Source organism: Dicentrarchus labrax, unplaced genomic scaffold (genome assembly GCF_905237075.1).
Source record: "Dicentrarchus labrax unplaced genomic scaffold, dlabrax2021, whole genome shotgun sequence".
NCBI classification, from domain to species: domain Eukaryota; kingdom Metazoa; phylum Chordata; class Actinopteri; family Moronidae; genus Dicentrarchus; species Dicentrarchus labrax.
Window position 1 is genome coordinate 22,396,073 of NW_026136720.1, and position 21,187 is coordinate 22,417,259.

Genomic DNA, 21,187 nt, shown 5'->3' on the forward strand with positions numbered 1-21,187 from the left:
ATGGGGACCCTGGGAACATAGGAATGACCCCTGATAACTGTACAGTCAGCGAACACAAAAATGGCAGTTGAAGTAATTTGTTTTTTGGAAGTGATGGATAAAAAATACACCAGTGTATGCTTGCTGCAGTGGGACACTTCAGATTTGCTGCAGAGCTGTGTGAATTTTTGACCTGAAATCATAATTTTCTGTTTTGTATTTAAAGTTTTAAATCCAGAAAACTTCAGGTTAGTAAGAGAGTTCAAGCAGTTAAAATAGCAGTGCAGATGCTCTTGAATGTTTTTCCAACATGAGCACAACAATTGCGGCTGTGGTGTCCTTGCCCTGTAACTTTGAAGTGACATGCGTCAGTTTAGTTTCAGGATGGACATGGCAGGGTTGCTGTCCTTTCTCTTCTGTCAGAGTGATATTTCTCTTAAAGCATGGCACAAGTGGCTCTAAAACCACTTAAAGACAATGAGGGGGCACCAGGTGCGACTGAGCGCTGCACTGTCTCACCTTTTTCATCAGTGAAGATGGAAGATGGCAGAGCACAGGGGTTATAATGGAGCACTTAGTCTGCGGAACCAAAGCAAAAAAGGAAAGATGAATGCACTTCGAGAGAGAGTGGCAGTGACGGTTTGGTGGTGGTATACAAGACAAAAGTGTTATTGATCCGCCATAGCGTATGTTCTTATTTATCCACTGAACACGTCCTGCCTTTACACTGAATTTTGAGCAGACCTGGACCAAAATGAATATCATAGTTAGCTACATATAGGAACATTGGGGTATTAAGTGTCTTGCTTAAGGACACTTCTTTCAAATTAATACATCGGCAAATTTAGATAAACAGAAGAAAATCTCACCTCATTTTACCCAAATTACAGGAAAAAAATGATAGAAAACAGTGTGAATATGGCTTCTCTCAACCAAATTGAACACCTGCACAATTAAACTGGTTTCACAATTTTCTATCACGCGCCACATGTCATTATCCCCAAAACATTTTATTATGTAAAATTCAAAGAAATTATACAATTATTCAGAAATATAAAAGTCTCCATGAAACAGAAAGGAGAGTACTATTTGCTTCCACATGTTTATATGTCAGCTAGGAAGGGATTAGTTTGTTCACACTGATGTAAGCACACAGGAAGAAAAAAAAAAAACGTTTTGTGATATAAGGCAAACTATGACAAACATTGTTACATATGTGTACAATATGACTGGGGGGTGGCTTAACTAAAAGGGTTAAAAAGGCATTTTTCATTTAATCTCAACCTTTGATAAGAAAGAGGTCCCAGGAGGAGACAGTTGAGTTATCTTACTGAGATGAAAATTAGGTCTATAGAAGGTGTGACACATCATTTTGAGGAGAGAAAACCAGTTCTTCCATACACTTTTCATCCAGCCTTATTAAACGTGTGAAAGTCTCACCTGGCATGACAGCACCAGTCACAGTCTGACATTTTACACACTTACTGGGGCTGTGTTCTGGCTATTTTTGAACCCAATGTTGGGCCCTAAAACTGGTAATATATTTTAGCCAATTCTGGTGCGTCATTTTGGATGCCTCTGTGTCTGATTCAAGGGCACATCTGATCTCCCTGTTGAGAAAAGGGGAAAGGCTAATTTCTAGTATAACAAAAAAGTTACATTTCAGACATTTCTGTTATCCAAATGGCAATGTCCAACAGTGAAGGGCACAGACGTCAAACAATTACATAAGATTAAATATTGGCATCTTCCTATGTGACTGTTCTGTTGAAGAATTTAGTTTTCATGCTTGTAGATGCAATGTACAGCAAAATAGGTTAAGATGAATCATCGATGTACATTTCTTGGATGAGCGACTCCTTCATGCATCTTCAGCCCAGATGAACAGAGGGGGAGGAACATTGCTAAGCTCCGAAGAAGAATAAAAATAACTTGAAGCAAAGTGATGTGATAAAGACAAATACTCAATGAATACTCATATGAAAAGTTAGAAGTTAAAATGTATGGGAAATGTTGCATTTCTATTTATTCTTTGCAAAAATGTCATAACCAAACAAGGCAGTGACAGGTTGTCCTCAAAGTATTTTGCAAGCTGGACAAATCAGGGGAACAAAGGTCAATCCACTGCACTGCTGAAACTGCTGATTGACTGATTAGCTGATGGATAGAAAATTGATTGACCATAGTTGCTATAATCAATAGATTGTTTAATGGACCTGTGTGCAGGATTTAATAGCATCTAGCAGTGAATTTGCAGATTGCAACCAACTGAATCCTCTCGACTTAACCAACTGCGTAGGAGAAACTACTGTGGATATTAAACTCACAAAAAGCACAAAAGGTCCTATTTAGAGTGTTTGGTTCGTCTGTTCTGGGATACTGTAGAAACTTTTCAGGCAGTTCAACATGGTGGACTACCTGGAAGGGGATCACTCCCTCTGTAGATAAAAAATAGCTCATTCTAAGGTAACGAAAACACAACGATTCTTATTTTCATGTGTTACGGTATACTAATGAAAGCGTAACTATGAATAGTATACACACTGGACCTTTAAGTTGACCTTTAAGGAACAGTTTCTATTTGTGTGTATGCAACTTTGTACCAGTACTTTGTGGTCTTGAGCCACAAAACTTCTAACAGTCATGAGAACCGTTTTTGTAACAGTCAGTTTGTTTTGGAAGGCAATGACAAATGATCTATTTTGCTACTTTGACAGCAGTGGCACTACCTGTGTGGAGAACAGCCCTAAAGTACATTGTCTAACACTTCTTTATCTGTGAAACACTCCCAGTGGGTATTGTGGTCCACAACAGAGTGGTGTCAGGGTATCACAGTCCCATATGCATGCTAACATGACTGCAGCGCTTATGGACTTGCTGCAATAGGAAGTAAAGGATTTCTCCTCAGGACAGTATCTTATGTCACACAACAATAGTCTACATTCCTCATTACATTTACCCGGGATGCTTATTTGCAACATGTAGCCTACATCTGCTACCTATCGTGTTGCAGAACAAAATGCTTCATACAGTAGAATCAGGTTTTGTCTGGTGTTGATGATCATCTCTTTATATCAAGCGGATCATGATACCGAAGCTTGTTTCTGTTGTGTGACACGCAAACTCGTTCCTAACGAACGTGCCGGCTTCTTAAATTGATGAAGCTGGGCTAAATAACAGCTTGAGCAAAGCAGACTGACAGCACGAACAGTGATAGTAAAGCAGTTTGATGATTCACGAACACAGATGAAATTTTTAAGCAGCCTCTAGAGGCTTGTAGCATAACAAGTGTCATTTTTCTAAAAACTAATAAAGGCTGCAGTCTGTCCGGTAAGAGGGAAGTTTGAGCTCTCATGGTGTCGTATTCTGTTTCAAGCTAGAGCAGAAAGATAGATCAGTTTTCCCAGTTGGAGCTGTGCCTGACAGCTACAATAAATTAGTTAGTCTTTGTGCCATGTGACAGTACATGCTGTGTTTCAACATAAATTGCTAAGTTAAACTTATTTTTTTACCCTAATACTACATAAGACAGGCACTTTTATAGCACTTGTTGAGTACGACTTGTTTTTCAACTTTGTTTATGTCATTGGAGTGAATTTAACACTGCCAGGTTTTTTTTTTTTTTAAAGGAAACCTCATTACTGATCCCAGGTTGTCTGAAATTTACATCTCTGCCTGCTTCTTTTTTGCAGTATGTAGCTGGTGAAGTGGTAATAGGGATCCTCGTTAGTTTGACTTTTTCGGCCCCGCTCACAGGATTGGTTTTAAAACAACAATAAGAATATGCTGCTGTGACCTGTCCAACCCAGAATTTGTGAAAGGACCTGTTGATTGTTGTTTAGTTGTGAAAACTTTGCACAGATGGCAAAGAAGAATAAGGGAAAAATGTCCCTTTTCAGATGTGCAAAACTGATCTGTCGACACTGAATCAAGACATTTTTTGAGCAATTCTTTTTGGCATGTATTCATAGGTGTTTATGTACATTTGACTCCATTTTCATGTTCTTTTCTGATAGTTTGCCTTGTTGTAACAACGATTTATTTATCTATTTGTTTGATTATGACATTATAAAAACTGTGAAGTGAGCTACAGGAGACAGTGACTGGACCACTGAATTGCATTCGAGCATTCTTTAATGTTAGGCTTGTAAGCAGTTGTCTATTCCTATGCTATACCAGTCTATACATTCATTAATTCACCAGTCATGGAGAATCTGCTCACTGCCAAGAAATTTGGTTGGAAGACTCTGGATGTTCAAAACAACAAATGCAGTTTAACTGTTCTTGAGCAGAGAAGGTTGAATGCTGATGTATCATTTTATTAAGTACACTTTATGTAGACGTTTTATAAACGTCCCTCCATCTCTTTTTAGATGTAACATTTTATTGTTGTTTAATTTGCCGTTCAGTTGTTTTATCTTGAGATGCACGGCTACTGGTGATTCATTCAAGATGGAAATGTTGTGGTGGATTATCATTTTAAAGGCTTCTGTTACACAAAGATTATTTCTTGAAACTCGTTCAAATGCACCAATCCATGCCAAGCCTGCTGGGCCTCAGCTGGAGTGTCAGTCTCCAGAGGATCCTCCTGTGCATGGAACCACAGCAGCAGAAAGCAGCCTATTAAGATTCAACATGAGATTCACAGATGACCGGTCAGCTCTTCCAATAGTATGAAAGCATTATTGATCATTAGCAATGCAGTAGTATAAAGTGTTTGAGGAACAAAACACATGGATGGAGTCAGTTTGAGATTCATTCATGTCTTCTTCATTATGTCAATGGCAAAGAAAGTCATCATCACTCAGGGTTACTTTGCCTGCACATTTTAATATATTAAAACAAGGAGAATACCTCTTCTCACGCGCCAGTTACTAACAGGCCAGACCTATATGTTTGTGCATCTAGGCCGGAAATGAGGGGAGTAAAAACCTGCTATAACCTAAAATTGTTTACGCTTTCCATATACAGCAAGACTTGCCTTTCATTTGCTTTTGCATTTTGTATTAAAAGACTTTTGTGGTTATGGTATTGAGGCATAATATTAACTTTTGATATTGCAACATTAGACCTTTGAACTTTGACATTTGATCCAATATGGGGGATGTGTGTACTGTGTGTCTGAGAAATGACAGTCTATACAGTATTAAACCACAAATGAGGCCTTTACCCAAATCATTTTGTAGTAGTGGAGGAGCCAATATGAGCATGTGGGCAAGTTGAGGCAATTATGCTGTATTATGGGGTAAAATGGTTCTATAGCCCGAGGCAAGCTGAATTGGCTCAATCTAGTTCTGAGATTTACATTCTATTAAAACACAATTAAGATGAACACATATTATGCTCAAGTGTTCATTTATAATGTTACAGAATGGATAAAATTACAAAAGCAGCAACCATGGATAATTCAGTAACGTTAAATGTTATGCTTTTCTTATCCTGAACGCTGAAAAGACACTGATAGAAAGACAGAAAAGTAATGCAAAAAATAATGCTTAAAATCATGCAACCCATTTTTCAAAAACAATGTAATGTTACCATACTGACTTTGTGACTTGTATCACTATAGAAAGTACTGAACTGAGCAAGGTTGGGTTTTATCTCTTGTGAATTAAACTTTTCTTTTGTAAGAGGAAGAATATGTTATTTCTCCTTTGAAAAGTTACGAAAGTCACCAAGTTTAAATAGCAGTTCCACTCTCATTCGCATCATAAATATGGTAGCACCAGTGACCCTAGTAGGAACACTGTATAAAAGAAGTGTACGTAGCAACCATTGGTTAGACTATTTTTTTTAAGCCTTGAATTAGGCATTTTGGCCATCGCCATCTTGGTTTTTTGAGAGCCAGAAGTGACCATATTTGGACGAAAGGGAGGATTTGGGGAGGAATGAGGGGTGGATGGGAGGACACCACACATGCCCACATTGATTGACAGGTTTCCGTGGTGGTGACTTGTAGATCACAAGGCAGCCACACCCTAAAGCATACCCTGCTTTATCCTCTATTTTACCCTACTTTACAAAATCATACTGTCTTAACCCTTTAGGCGCTGGGTTTTATTTTTAAAAATACTAGATTTTGACATCTAAATTTCAGAAGGCTCTGGCTTGAAAGTGGTTTGAGATAGAGATAAAGTGTAAATGAGACAAATATTGAGAATGACCCAAAGTTTATCTAGGGAGTAAATTTTCCCATCGAATTTGCATATTATGACGTCATATGGCGGCGGCCATATTGGATTATGTAATTTCCATGAAATACCTGATATTTTGAAAGAATTGAACTTATTTCATCAGATTCACCCCCCTCCATCCATTTGTTATGTTGTGCACATATCAAATGAACAGGGAAAAAGTAAATTGTAAGCCAACAGTCGTAAACTAGAACTATTACTAACACAAAACTCATGGCGTTTTTTATGATTTTTCTTTTTTACCCACCACCACCATATTGGAGGACACTTTTTCTTTTAATTTTCTTTTTTCTTATTTTCTTCTTCTTCTTCTTCCTCTTCTTCTTATTATTAGGCTATAATATGATATTAATAATAATAACAGTAGGCATCTTTTAGCTGCAGAGGCCTAATCTGTGCCCATCTATCCAGATAAAGGTTTGTAGTATTTGTAGTGTGTGGAACCTCTCATTGCAAGGCACAGTACAGAGACAATATGAACAATACTGAGACCCCCCCCACCACCACCACATAGCCTAACAAATGGACAGGCACACTGCTGCGTCGGATGGCTGCACCACTGCCACGCATGGACGCACCGTAACCGGCGCGGTAGAAAGTGTGAACACTAACGCTGGTCCCAACGCTATTCTCACCACCCCCGCTACTTCTACCACATCCATTAGCTCCCCTATTGATACTACGAGTTCGGGTATCATTTCCACTCCCACCTATGTTGGGCAAAGGGTCGTGTGTTTGTGCTTGTGTGTTTTCCTCGCTTTGCCCGGCACGCTCACTAATCGACAGACTGTCATCTCCCAAAGGTAGATTTTCCCCTTCAGAATCAGGATCAGCGCATAGGAGACCCATCACTTCCCTAAGTGTTAACTTTTTGCTTGTCATTTTCGTTCATTTTGTCTCAATAACTCCTAAATCCAGCAATACTGCTTCAGCATAAAAAGCGCCGTGGCACACTATTTCCGGTTTCTCACCCAACAGTTTGGATGGGGTTTCCTCGAACATTTTGCATTGCAGCATGACGTTTTTCTGAGCTAAGGTCTAAGTACGGGATGTCTGCCAACTAGTGGAGGGGAATATGAACTACATATAACACTCTATTAGGAGAAAACAGCTGTTTGATTCAGTACCGCGTCCTGTCGCAATTTTGCGACTTTGGCGCTTAAAGGGTTAAAGAAGGCTCGAAACTAGCAATTGAGACCATAAACTTATTTGGTAACTGTTTAGTGACGTAATAAATCAATAAAAAGTAGGGTTAATTTCTCATAGGCTTCTATACAATCAGACTTTTTATTGCAACCAGTGGAGTTGCTCCTTGCTGGCCATTACAAAGAATGCATGTTTAAGGCCCTTCTGCATTGGCTTCACTTTTCCGTCCCAGAGGCTATACGTATATATATATATATATATATATATATATATACATATATACGTATGAGTGGGAAATGAACCTGTGTTAATACCACGCTGTACCAGAAAGTCCTCCCAGAGAAAAAGACATCAGCAGCCATTGAACTTGAAGCCACAGGATAGATACAGGCAGCAGTCAATAGGCTATTATGTGACTCTGAGATAAGGTTAATGCCCTGGAGAGCTCAGGAGGCAGGCCCTCACCGTGCGCCTCACAAAAGGTCAAACATATTCAACATATCCTCTCTGAAATTTTATTCACAAGCCGGGCACCCCCACGGGTTTGATGGGACTTGGCACTGAGGCCATGGTTGGCTTACGTAAGCTTTTGAAATAGATTTAGCTGCTGCAACTGTAAGAAGGCCCAGGGGGAATGTGTGGGTATAAACACTTGAACGGTCTCCCACCACATTCAGTGCTTCTTTTCAGTTTGTAAGGAATGAGCTTAGTCGCCACAGGAAGGGATGAATGAGCTCTTCAAAACACACTAAATGCTCTCACGCTACTGAGAAGAAAAAAAAAAACACAGATATACCGAGTAGATCTGCAGTGTAAACAAGGACAGGCTGTCCTTGATATCATCTCAAAAACAAGAAATATTGTCTCAATGCAGTTTACCAAAATGTTCCATTACAGAAGAGGTCCTTCTGAAGCAAATAAAGGTGTCTGAAAGTGCCTATTTAAATTCTCACTCAAAGCACAGTTAAGATAACCAAAATGAGATAATATTTAGCCAGGAAAATGGTCAAAGGTAATACCTTTGAGGTCTGTGGAATCTGTGGTATGCAGGAACCGGTACTAGATGTGTTACCAGAAACCTCAAGTGAGAAGTGAGAGATTAGATGTCCTTCTTTGGAGCTTACTGTTGCCATTTGTCAACACTGGAGAGAGCAGTAATTGACTTCTAAATGGCATGCACAGAATGTGTTACTCAAACAGTGCTACTGAGAATAGCTGAGATACAGCACAGTGGTGTGATTGTGTTGAGATATTAATTTGGACAATCTTACTGCTCTGATAATGTTTATCTCAAAGTCAACTGCCGAGCTACTCAATAACTAAACAGGATTTAAATGAAAGTTAAGAAAAGGGACCAAGCTAAAGTTAGGATTTCATGAAGTTTTCTGTTTGTTGTTAAGATGAAATAAATCATAAAGAAAATAATATACTTCTTCTAATATACTACTTAAAATTCTGGGGAGTCTACAACAAGTTGAGATTCAAAGATAATACCTAGAAAGACAAATGGATTCATAACTGAAGAAACAATTGGGATGCTGCATACCAAACAGGGTAAACAAACATGATGTCCATCAACATTTCAGGAAATATAAGGGTAAATGAATCTGTCTCACTTAAAACTTTTATACAAATTCATAAAAAGGAGCTCAACTTTAACACTAGAGGCTTGTCTTTAGAATATTAGAATATCATATTAGTTTGCTTTTGCGCTACCCGTCACGCAGGTCAAAGGGTCAAAGCTGAGAAAGCCCATTAAAAGAAATCTCCCAGTGTTTGATACACTCAAAGCATCCGACAATTACCGTGGCTGTGTTGCTTTTCTTGATCTGAGTAGCTTTGCAGTGATCCTTGAAAAGCTCCATTCTGTGGTTAGGGCTGACTCTTCAGTTAACGAGTTGCTGCTTTAGGTCTTGCGTGCAGTGTTATTAAACTGAACAAATATAACCTATTATATATAAGCTATTTACATCGCAGCTTGATGTTCCCAATTTTTTAAACTTTCTTACACATGAGACTCTGTTGTAATGTTGTTTAATCAGTAAGAATAGCTAAGAGCATTCAGTCACCTTTTTATATTACCTGAAACTTTTATGGAAACCTAATTATAAATATATTTTGCGGTCTAAAATTATTTACACATAATTCTGTCTGTAATATCATCTGTTGCATTTTAGTTCATTTTCCAACATTGCCAAATCCTGTAATAAAAAATGCAGTAAAAGTACATTATCAGCTAAATGTACTTGAAGTCTTAGAAGTAAAAGTAGTCCTACTAATTATAAAGAATAGTTTATACTCTTTATACTGTTTTATACTTCAGCAAGTGTTGCATAACTGTAGAACTGATCATAATGACAATGTGTTATGAAACACTGAAAAGTGTTTTCTGGTTCAGATGAGGCTATATTTTGTGGCCATAATCACAGAGGTTTGGCTTGAGAGGGACCTTTAACATTGTAGGGACGTACCTGTGGTCACTAGTGTACGTCACTATTTGTGATGATTCATAGACCCACTTTGCTCAGATAAAGATCACAGGGAATGTGATTCACAGTTGAAGTCACTGTAGGGACTGCAGCAGAGTAGAGAAGATATACACACATCACACAAATTCAAGGTCCTTGAAACAAGCTGCAATCGTGTTGCTTTGTTCCAACTGCAATCCCACTGCACCTGTCACTTTAAAGGAAGTGCAGAGTATCTAAGTAGGAAACAGGGTTCAATGAGGAGATTGGCTGTAACTTACTTGTTTGACTACTAAAGTAGGCATGAAACACCCAACAACACACTGACCCTCTTTACCAGGGAAGTGTATTGTATTCAATAAGACATCCAGAGGTCACAGTATCCCACAATGCAAATGTCAGCTATAACTATGTTGACATCAGTAAAAATAATGAATAAATATATTACCAGTCACCAGACCCACCTGTCAACAAGTTCAGTAAGTAAGCAATGGAACTGCTATGCAACAATAATCTTACTTATATTACAATTACAATGAGGGATTTTTAGAAATCGTAATACAAATGAAATGTTTCCTTTTTTAGTTTCCTTTTTAACACTGGACCCACAACTGGCTACAACAGGTTATTTGTGAACACCAAAAACCAGAAACCTTTAATGCTGGAGCGTTTTGACTCTAATTGCAATGCGAAATGCAAAAATGGTTGCTCGTAGTGACGAACCTACAGAAATGTATCAGACAACTCTGTAGTTACTTTAGTGTCTTTTAGTGTCTGTTTTAGTTTTACTGCCCACAAATGAACTGTTTTGGTATTCTGTAACCGCTCCCATCATCATCATCATGAACTGATGAACACACTGTGCACCACCTGCTCAGCACCAAACTGCACACAGACAAAGTTAGCAATTAGATGGTGAACTTAGTGGAGCATGTACCAGCTACAGAGGCAGATATTTCCTTCAGGAACTGTCGGAGATCAAGACAGAGCTAAGAGAAGAGTGAATATTGAAAGTAGAAACATGACTCCAAATGAATGTTAATGCTGTGTTGTGTCTGCTAGATGAATAAGTAGGCACCTGTTTTCTCTAACATATTTCCCAAGGTGAAAGTACGTCACTGTCGGTTTTACAGGTTGTTTCACTGCACCCAAGTGCCAAAGAAAGGTTTAGTGTTATAGCACGGATCAACAGCCATAAGCCATAAGTCAGCCACATGCTATAACATCCTTTAAAAGACAAGTGATGTTATTGGTCACCTAATGATGCACTACAAAATGTATTTAATGTGACTTGGATATTTAAAAAAAAAAAACTAATTTAATTCAATTTAATTTAATTATTTTATTTTGTACTTTTTATTTTTTGGCATGCATTGGTGACATATGTGTTATAATTACAAAAATATAAAAAAGGAAAATGTCCTTTCAATATGACTACAATGAGACCATCTGCAGGTGTAATGTCCATTGGAGTGTGTTATCACACAACACATCCTGCCTGCCCATCAACACAACTGAATGGTTTTCACTGCATGACAGCTCTGACAAGCATGGAAATGAAAATACTTTTTGTTTTGTCCTGTCCATCTGTTCCATGCTGTTTTTACTTTGGAAATTTACATTTCAGATGTAGCTCAGTTTTCCACTATTTCTGTGTCAAACAACCCAGTTCTATTTATTTGTGGCTGTCTCATCAGGGGCTCTTGATGACAGCTGGTGGAAGAGATGTTCACAAGCCATTTTCTGCAGGTCCAAATCAAGTCTCAAGTCTCTTATGGTTTTTCAGGGGCCTGATAAAGTTTGATGTGGTCCATCCCGTATCCTTTATCTTGATACCGCAGATGTTGCATTTAGCGATGTTTGGGCCTTGTGTGAAGTTACTATACCCAAAGGGTAAGAATAATGACACAGCAGCTGCAGGTGTGCTCGCCATGGTGTCGATGCTGCAGCTTTACAGTCATCTGTCATCCAGAAGTGTAAGGTTACACAATAATAAGGGAGGAAATGGCATTCAGCTCATATTTCCTTAATGTTAGTGCACCAAAATAAATACATAAATAAGAAGTAACACAGATTATTCACAAGTCCCAAAATACTGGGTCCGATTCAAGTGCCAAATCTTTTGATGATGACTCAAGTCTCAAGTAACGTGTGTGTGACCTAAGTGTGACTTGAGTCCAAGTTGCAAACTGGAGTCCCCATCTCTGGCTAGTGGTAATCATTTTTACTGAGTTTACTGATGCAGAGCAATTTCTTGTTGAAATCTCAGCTGTAATGAATACTGTCTGGTCTGGAGGAACCTGCTTTAGAGGTAATTTCAATGAGAGATGAAATATATTTCCCATCTCCTCATGTAGCCACATATACATTTAAACACCATTTGTGCCCAGAGAGGCTGATAGTGGCAGCTTTCCCTGAAGTTGAATATCTGTTTACATCTCAAACGATTTATGATGCCATCTGCAAGTCAGCCAACATTTGAAAAAATTAAAGAACAGGCTTGGTGATATTCTACGTTTTTAATTTGTCAAAATATGCCACAAAAAGATAAAAGCAACAAAGTATTGCCTGTGTTCCTCTGTGCCAAAGAGCTCTACTAATGTCCAAAATAAAATTAAACTATTAAAAACACACCAATAAGCCACACCGAAGCACTACATGACACTTTCCTTCATCACAATGAACACACACACACACAATCCCACATACACCCCGTCCTGCAATCATATATATCCAAATGTGTATTAACCCACAAAATGGTCCCCAAAAATGCACTACTTACTCTTGCTGACTGCATTTGCGAATCATAAGATAATAAGAGCAATTTTTGTTGTTTCAATGAAATGAAAACAAATTGTTTTGAGTTTTTTCATGAAATTTAGAGACAATAACACAAATATATGCCAATGCCAGCTGTATCCTTCAAATGCAAATAACTTTAATTTGTAGAAATTATCCAGTTATTTTATTTAATTAGCTTTGCTAAAAAATATTGTCCCTCATCAAGCAGGAGCTGTTGTGCATGGATTAGTGCTTTAACAGAAATTGTGCCGCAGACATGCTAAAGTATATAACAGCATGAAAAGTAAAATATAAATGTGGCCACTGTTGCACAGCTGCTTTAGCGGTGCTTTCACTCTGTGACAGATTTATGGAGCTGCTTTATAAACCTCTTGGAAATCACTCAGGAGCAGCTTTTGAAACCCAATGGCAGAGAGAGAGAGTGGGAGAAAGAGGGAGAGAGGTTTATATGGTTTATATCTCATCTCAGGATCCTCTGGCTGACCCCACTGTTTTCACAACATCTCAATTGCATCTTAAAGACTGGATGCTCGAGCCAGAAGAAGTCTATATCCAAGTGCTGTGGAATTCATGCTTTACAGACTGTAAAACGTACAGAACATTAACGCTCACTCTCAGTCAAAAACAGCAGTTAAATTAGGTTTAGTGTGAAAAGGAACACTGTGATGATTGTAAATCAATATTACTGAATTTAAATCCTCTGACGTACTCTAACAGGACAGTGTGAGTTTAATTTCCTTTATTGAGAATGGTGTACTATAATTTATGTATCTGTTCCAAACAACAACTGGTTTTCAATAATTTCTGTACAGTATCAACTCATGTTGAAACTTGCTGTAATAAATCACAGGGATGTTACATTTTAGTTGAACAACAAAGCAAATAGCCTACAGTAAGTGCCAACTGATTTGTAAAGTCGACACCTGGTTCAAAACAATAATATAATTTTGAACTGAAGCAAGTGGCTTCTAATACTTTGATAAAGTTCAATTACTGATGTGCTTCTTAAATGAATGGAAACCAATGCTATAATGGTGTAAAAGTAACACAGCAGCATTGTTTGCAAACTGCTTAGATTTGTAGTTGTGATTTGTGCTAATAAGTACATAAGCCGCAAATGAATACAACAACAAACACAGAGAGATACTAAAACTGATATATAATAACACCCTAGTTAGTAAATAGGTTTTAGGGTTTTCAATATGTTCAATAATGCTGGAATCATGCAATCAAAATGTTTAGAGTACACCAAGAGTACAGCAGGGGTTGTTCTAAGCAGGCACAGTAGAGGATGAATTTAATAATAAATAATATATATATTTTTTAAATAAAAATAATTTAGCCCTATTTAGCTATTATTAGTTATTTATTTTATATTATTCTTATTAGCCTGTAAGTATGAACAGACTCCAAAAAACAGGAAACCCATGATGATAAGATAGTTAGCTTGCATCACCGAGGAGTGATGGGTAAAATCTGTAATTCCGGCAACATAATTGTACAATGTGTCTTTAACTGGTTATTGTGCATGTGGCAACTGGTTAATAGGCTAACAAGTCACAGAATTATGGGGTCAATAACTGTGCACTGATTTTATTCTGCACACAGCATGAGTCGGTGAACAGTGAAAAGGAAAGCAGTCGGTTAATGTGAACTCGCTGAGAAGTTGGAGGTGCCTGTCACCTGCAACTCTTCATCTAACAGCTCAGTGTGGCTGCTCCTTGTTCCATTACTGCTCTGCAATACTTCAAACTAGCTGCTGCCACTAGCTACTTAACGGGTCCTATTACCTGACTGTACCTGGACTGCAAGCTTAAAGTACTGGTGGAGGTATGTTTACAATACTAGCATAGGAACCGAGCCGGAAGGAGTGTGGACATTTAGTATTTCGCTCAAAGAATTGTAATGGTATAACAATCACATTGGTTATAATGAGAACATTAATGAGCAGTCAACAAGCAACATGTCAAGGCATGTTCATCAGTTTTAATTTGTGCTAGACTTTGTGTTGATTTGACATAGTGTGCTTGCTCATACTCTGACTTTTAAAAAAAATCTGACCGTCCTTTCTCTGGGACTCAAACTCCGTGCCCCGACAAACATCTAGAAAACACTAAAATGTCCTGCATTAACCACCAAATTGTCCTAGTTTTCACCACAATTAAAATAAATAAAGATGTTTATCATGTTCTTCTGTCCTACTAATTATTATCTAACCCCAATATAAAAACAAACAATGCACCACACGTCTGAACTAAACACTGATTTGTCTGTGGCAGTCATTCCATGTGTTGTTAAGGCTGTTGCTAATGTTAGCAGTATGCTAACAGTTAGCTGCCATGCAGAAGAGGCCTACTCCTCCTACTACTCGTCAAGTACCTGGATACAAAAACTCAGCATTCATGGTGTCCATGGTGTTGAAGGGTGTGCATGGTAGGTGTTCTAAGCGCTGAAATATATTGTCTTTAAATGGACGTGTATGGACTCAACCTGTATGACACACAGGCTCCTGCAGAGGAGATGAAACGGTGGTGGTAACCAAACTATGAATTAACACCCTTTCAGTCTCGACACACACTGAAAATTACAACGTAATCACATAAAGTGTTTCCTCCCCTGCATTTACTACTCAGCAAACAATTAAATGAATTAGCAGAAACGCTTTGCATAACGCACATCTGTGTGCTTTAATTAACCTAATATCGGTCAAAACACATTGCCTGATTGCTGTTCTGATTTACTCACAGCCTTTATGAGCTTGGACAGAAACCCACGAGCAGAGGAGATCAGAAGCTCTTTGTTGTAAAACCTCCTTTTGATTTGAGTTGCCCTGTTAAACCCATCTAAATAATTAGGCTTTGATGAGAGACACATCCTTCACTGAGCTCTGGCAACAAGTCAGTTTTAGCTTTTATTTCTCAAAACAACATAAAAAGTTGCCCCTTTATCTTGACTTTGATTATGATAAACTGCCAGTTTCCTTTTCATCTGTAACCACAGTAAAAGTAGATACCATCTGTGGCAAAAATTGATAATTCTTCCCCCAAATGTAGATAAATCCACAAAAAATGAACTTCCATGACTTTGGTTTTGGCTGTAAATTGCTGTTGATAATAGCATCACAAGAACATTTTTGTTTATAGCCCTGTATTTTCTTTAGCCCGTAGTTGAAAGGCATTTAGATTGACTCACAGTGATTCATCAGCTAACTACATATAATTTGATGAAATGGGCATATTTCCTATATTTGCTTGCTATTTTATGACACTGCTGATTGTTTGCTAGTGTCTTAATCGTCTTTATTTGAGACACATACAGTGCTCCTTGTTAGCTGACTTACAAAGAAATACTTTAAACACTGTCTTAATGTAATATGAAAGTAAAAAGTGAGAGCTGCTTTCAGTGTTGAGACCTTGCCTGAGGCCAGGTTGTTTCACTTGAGACAAACTGTCAAAAACAATTACTGCTATAATGGAAAGGTTAAGAGGTGATGAGAAGACTGATGACACTATTCATTTTAAAAATTACTCCTGAAATCTGATCTAAGAATCTGCATTGACAAAATCACATTCATCCAGTGACTGTCTTAAAAAAAGTATTTTATCACACTCTCATTCTTTTCTTATTATGGGAAAAATTTGGCAAATGTAATTCTTGTAAATTTGGCAAATGTAATACATGTATGTAAAAATATTGTGCCAGTACCATTGTTTAGGCTGATCAGAGAACCATTTGAAACAAGAGTAGAGATGCACAGATTTATCGGCTGAACATGGGTATTGGCCTTGTTGACTGACATCGGCCTACTGGAAAATAATAAGATCCAACTCAGATATTGGAGAAATAATGACCCCCGTTTTCCAGCACTGGCACAAATTGCTCTCAAACACTAATGTGTTCCATGCAGCAGCACGGACAGTGAGCTGCTGTTAAGCTCTGGTCTCACATCTCGGAGGAGAATAAAAAAAGCACAGAGATGCTTATCTTTGTAGATTTCGTTGTTTCCCTGGCACAAAAGAGTGAGTATATATCAGCAAAAAAACATAGGTATTGGCTATCAGCCGAAGGGTTATATTAAACATCAATATTAGAAACATGGCTATTAAAAGGTAGCATGAGACTAGGGATAGGATGATATGTGATATTATCATGATAAACTCAGATACATTTATCGTGGTAAATTTCCATTCTCATGATAATTGTAAAATCGGGATAATATCCTCACATGGCTTGATTTGAAAAAGCTTTAGCTCAGCAACATACAGTCCTATATTGATCTCATGACAAGGGGGGGCACATCTTTCCCGTCATTCCAAAATCCTACACCTGTCACCATGAATAAAGGCTTGACTTACCCGTTGTATCCCCACAAAAAGGGTAAAATCAGATGTGTGGAAAATAAGGATCAGGGAGGTGAGGTGTCTAACTGTGATGCAATATATATATATATGTTTCTTAATAAAATGGTAAGGTAAAGTGATTCCAGTATGTTTTAGTGCCATTTTAAAAGTATAAAATATATTTTCATGAGTGATAATATTGTGTATCACAATTATTTTGGCCAAGATAAAAATGACATTCATTTTTAGTATCGTCCAATGCCTACATGAGACTGCTATTACATAAAACAGGTATATGAAAAACGGGTGCTTTTAAAAGTTCCATATATCGGCAGGGGAAATGCTGAGGTGCAGGTCTATGGGTCTTAATGATAGAATCAGTTGGCCTAAAAGCAAGCAAGCACACAAACCAGTGACATTTACAACAGAACCAATTCTGAAAGCACTCAATTAGAGATGGGACTGTCTGCGCTGGCTGTATAATAAAAAAACGGAGGATGATGTAGACTCTGTGACGTCAACCATAGGCTTCTGAAGAGCTGTTGTGAAGTTCAGTGTAATTGGCTCTGACTCTGTCCTGACTACACTAGCTCCTGGTGGGTGGAGCTGAGGTGGGCTGGTTGCTGAAAGCTGCCTGTGACGGCACTCGCCTGTCACTGAAAGCGGTCCTTAATTATGCATTACTTTTGAACATGGAATGTAGCTATAGAGACCAAAACCGTTTTTTGTACCGGGCTGTAAACATGTTTATTTCTGCTGTAAAGTCGGACATTTTAATATGGGGCCTTATGGAGATTGATCACTCGGCAGTGTTGAGTTGGCATAGAGTAATCAAAAAGTTACGTAAAGTAATCAAGTTACGTTAATTGTTCTAAGGATTAAAACGATAGTTGTAAAGATTTCACAATTTTAGGGTTGTTATTCATTTTGTCTGTATTTATTCAGATTAATATTTATTTCATAATTATTTGAACAATTTGGGTCTCCATAAATAAGAGCATGAGGCTTACACTGGTCACAACATCTTCTAAATCCACCCAAATATGCTTCTATAATGCACTATGAAACTATGCAGGTCAGGGCTGAAGTGATTTAATGCTTGGACAACTTCAGGTTACATGTGAAAGAAATGTGCAGTCAAGTGTACATCAAGCTTGCACTGAAGCATAACACCAGCATTAATGGTTTGCCCTGCGTGCATTAGGTTTATTGTTTACAGGTGACAGCGTGCTTTGATTAGATTTAACACGGAGGTTATTGTTGGTCACATTCAGGCAAAATTGAACTTGACACGCACAGAGTTTACTGTCCAAAATGGCAGAGGCATTGATTTTTTATATTTATTTATATACAGTTTATTTTTTATATTTATCTATATTTGTCTTGATTGTATGTCAGTGCTCTGAAATTTGCTGAGCTCTGAACCAAAACAGAAGGAAAATTATTGAAATTTGTCCACAGGGTGCCTGTCGAGCTGTTTTTCATGGTCAGACCTTGAGCCTTTGTTCTGAAAACAAAAGCAGGCAGTTTGGCTAACAGCTCAGGACAATGTAAAGGGCATGAAAACATATACTATTACAGTGTCATTTTTGCTGAGTGCTGATAGTGTTGGTCTTTGAGTCACAGTCGTGCTCAGCAACAAATTACAGGCTTTCAGTTTATGAAACCAACATCCACTGACTGCAAATATGTATACAATACATTGATCAGATCCACAAGTAGACAAACAGTCTGTCAGTCAGTCTGATTTGCAAAAGTTTTTGCCACTTGTCTGCAAACAGACTGAATGTCAATCAATGATTTATAGGCTCTCTGGAAACCTTTTATTGTGATGGAACATTTGGTATCTGGCAAAAGCTGACAAACCACACATCAGTCAGAAAAGAGGTAAACCCTTACCTAAACCTAGAGCTGAAAGCTGCTGGGAGGAAGAGTGGAGGGAAGAAATTCTCTCTTGGCTGGCATCTTTGATAAACGACTTGTTCAATTCCCCAAAGGCAAATCAGAATCCTTGAATATGTCTGGACCTGTACTACAGTTAAACGATCTGCTTGGCCTGATTTCCAGCTGATACACAACCCATGTTCATATGGTAAAGAACACTTTGTTCCATGTGCCTTATAGGCAATACCTAACTCACACATTCATGCAACTCTAACATATTTTCTGCTTCTCAGACTTTATCGTTTGCTGAGGATGGAGTCGAATAAAGACAAAGCCAAAACTAATTTGTCACCATAACACTGAGTTAATCCCACCACTTAGTATCAATTTTCTCCTACAAGAACTGCATGCGCTTTCTCAGGTTGCTAATAAGGTGGAAGTAATAAGCTCCTGGATACCATTTTAGCGTGCCAGTCGTGCGTTATGAAGACACACTGCATCAAGCTTTTATATCCCTGAGTAGCACAAACTGAGATTCACTGCAGTCGAGAAAGAATTTTAAAACTTATATTGCACAGTCGACTAATTAGAAAGATGTTCTCTGAGCATGAACAAATATATAGGAGAAAGATAGTTCTCAGTGCCTTTCAGTTGAGTTAGAGATGCTCAGCCATAATGGGATGAGGATCATTGTGATATGTTCATTTCTGATGAAATCACAGTGACAAGTCTTGAGAATAAAGACATTTAAAACTGTCCAGACTCAAAACTAGTGTTTAACATTAACAGTAAAGGTACAGGAAGCTGCTTTGGGGAGATTTATGTAGCGGTACAACAACAATATACTTAGTATGACTATTTTCCCATCACGTGTACTAATACCATACTAATCTTGACATAAACTGTTGAGAAAACAATCTTGCCACAAGGTCCATTAAGCAGCTCCTCTGAAGCTTTGAATAATGCCACATGATCTTCATCAGCAGATTTGCACATTTGTATTTTTTCTGAGCACTTAAGAACTTCTCATCCACTTTGGCTTAAAGGTTGAGACTGAAAGTTTGTTCTTGACCTAAACTGCAGTTGACAAAACACACACAAGGGCTTCAGCTCTCAGAGTCACTGCAATTGAAAACTCCACTTAAAAGGTCCAGCGTGTAACATTTAGGGGGATCGATTGGCCGAAATGGAATACAATATATGGATAACTATGTTTTCATGTGGAATCACCTGAAAATAAGAATCGTTATGGTTTTGTTACCTGTGAGCCATTTTTATCTACAAATCTTGCGGGCTGCCAAGTTTAACCACCGTGTTTCTACAGGAGCCCAGAATGGACAAACCAAACACTTGGAAAGGGAGGGTGAAGCGAGGGAGATGAAATCTGCAACTTCACAGCTAGATGCACTTTATATTGCACATTTAACTAATTAGAAGATGTAGTAGATGCACTGTTTAGCCCTGCAAATCACAAAATCAGTGCTTAACAGGAAGCAAAATGTGTTTGTTTTAAAAAAAGATGATCCTTGGGATGTCTCCTCTCCTTTAATAAAAAGTGTCAGTTTGTTGCTGCTGCGTGTCTCTCCTGCATTATGTGTACTAGAAAGAGGAACAAAAGTATCCATCAATAGCTCACTCAAAAAGCAAGTAAATCTGTGTGATCAAATTGTGTCATTTGATCACACAATATACTCGAAACCCCACTCAAATTAGTATGTAGTAACGAATTGGGACACAGCTTCAGACTGAACATTGTTGTGAGTCAAGCCTAGCAAACACTATTATATTATAAAAGTAGGTGTTGAGCTAATCCTTTGCTTAGTGCAGTCAAGGGAAATTGGGTACAAAGTCGTGGATTCCAGCTTTCTAAAAGCTTTCATGCAGATCTCAGGGTGCTTTGGTCAAACATTGTTGCAGAAAGCTATAAACCCATTAATTCCTGTTGTAGATGTGCTGTGGGGATCTTGGTGCAGGGTGTGTAAAATGAGGCCTCTGTCTTTCTATGTGCGATAGAGTTTCTCACCTCTTATTGCCATTCAATAGGATTAGAAGGAAAACCGGTCGGTGGTTCCTTGTTTGGCCATTCCCCCGTGGAGCCAATTCTCACTCTCCTAAGACGTATGGCCACTCCAAAGCCTCAGGCTGAAATATGATCGTGAGCTCTGCACAGCAAATCACATGGGCTCTTCGGGAAACAATACACCCAGGCACTGTACGGTGGGGAGAGGATGGAGGGGCGAATGCTCATAAGATAAAGTGGATGGTATGGGTATGAAGTGTAATGGATACATGCAAGGTTTTGACAATTTCAGGATTTAAATAATATATCAACTGTGCCGTATTGGCCTTGAAATGTATCAAATGGAAAGTGTTT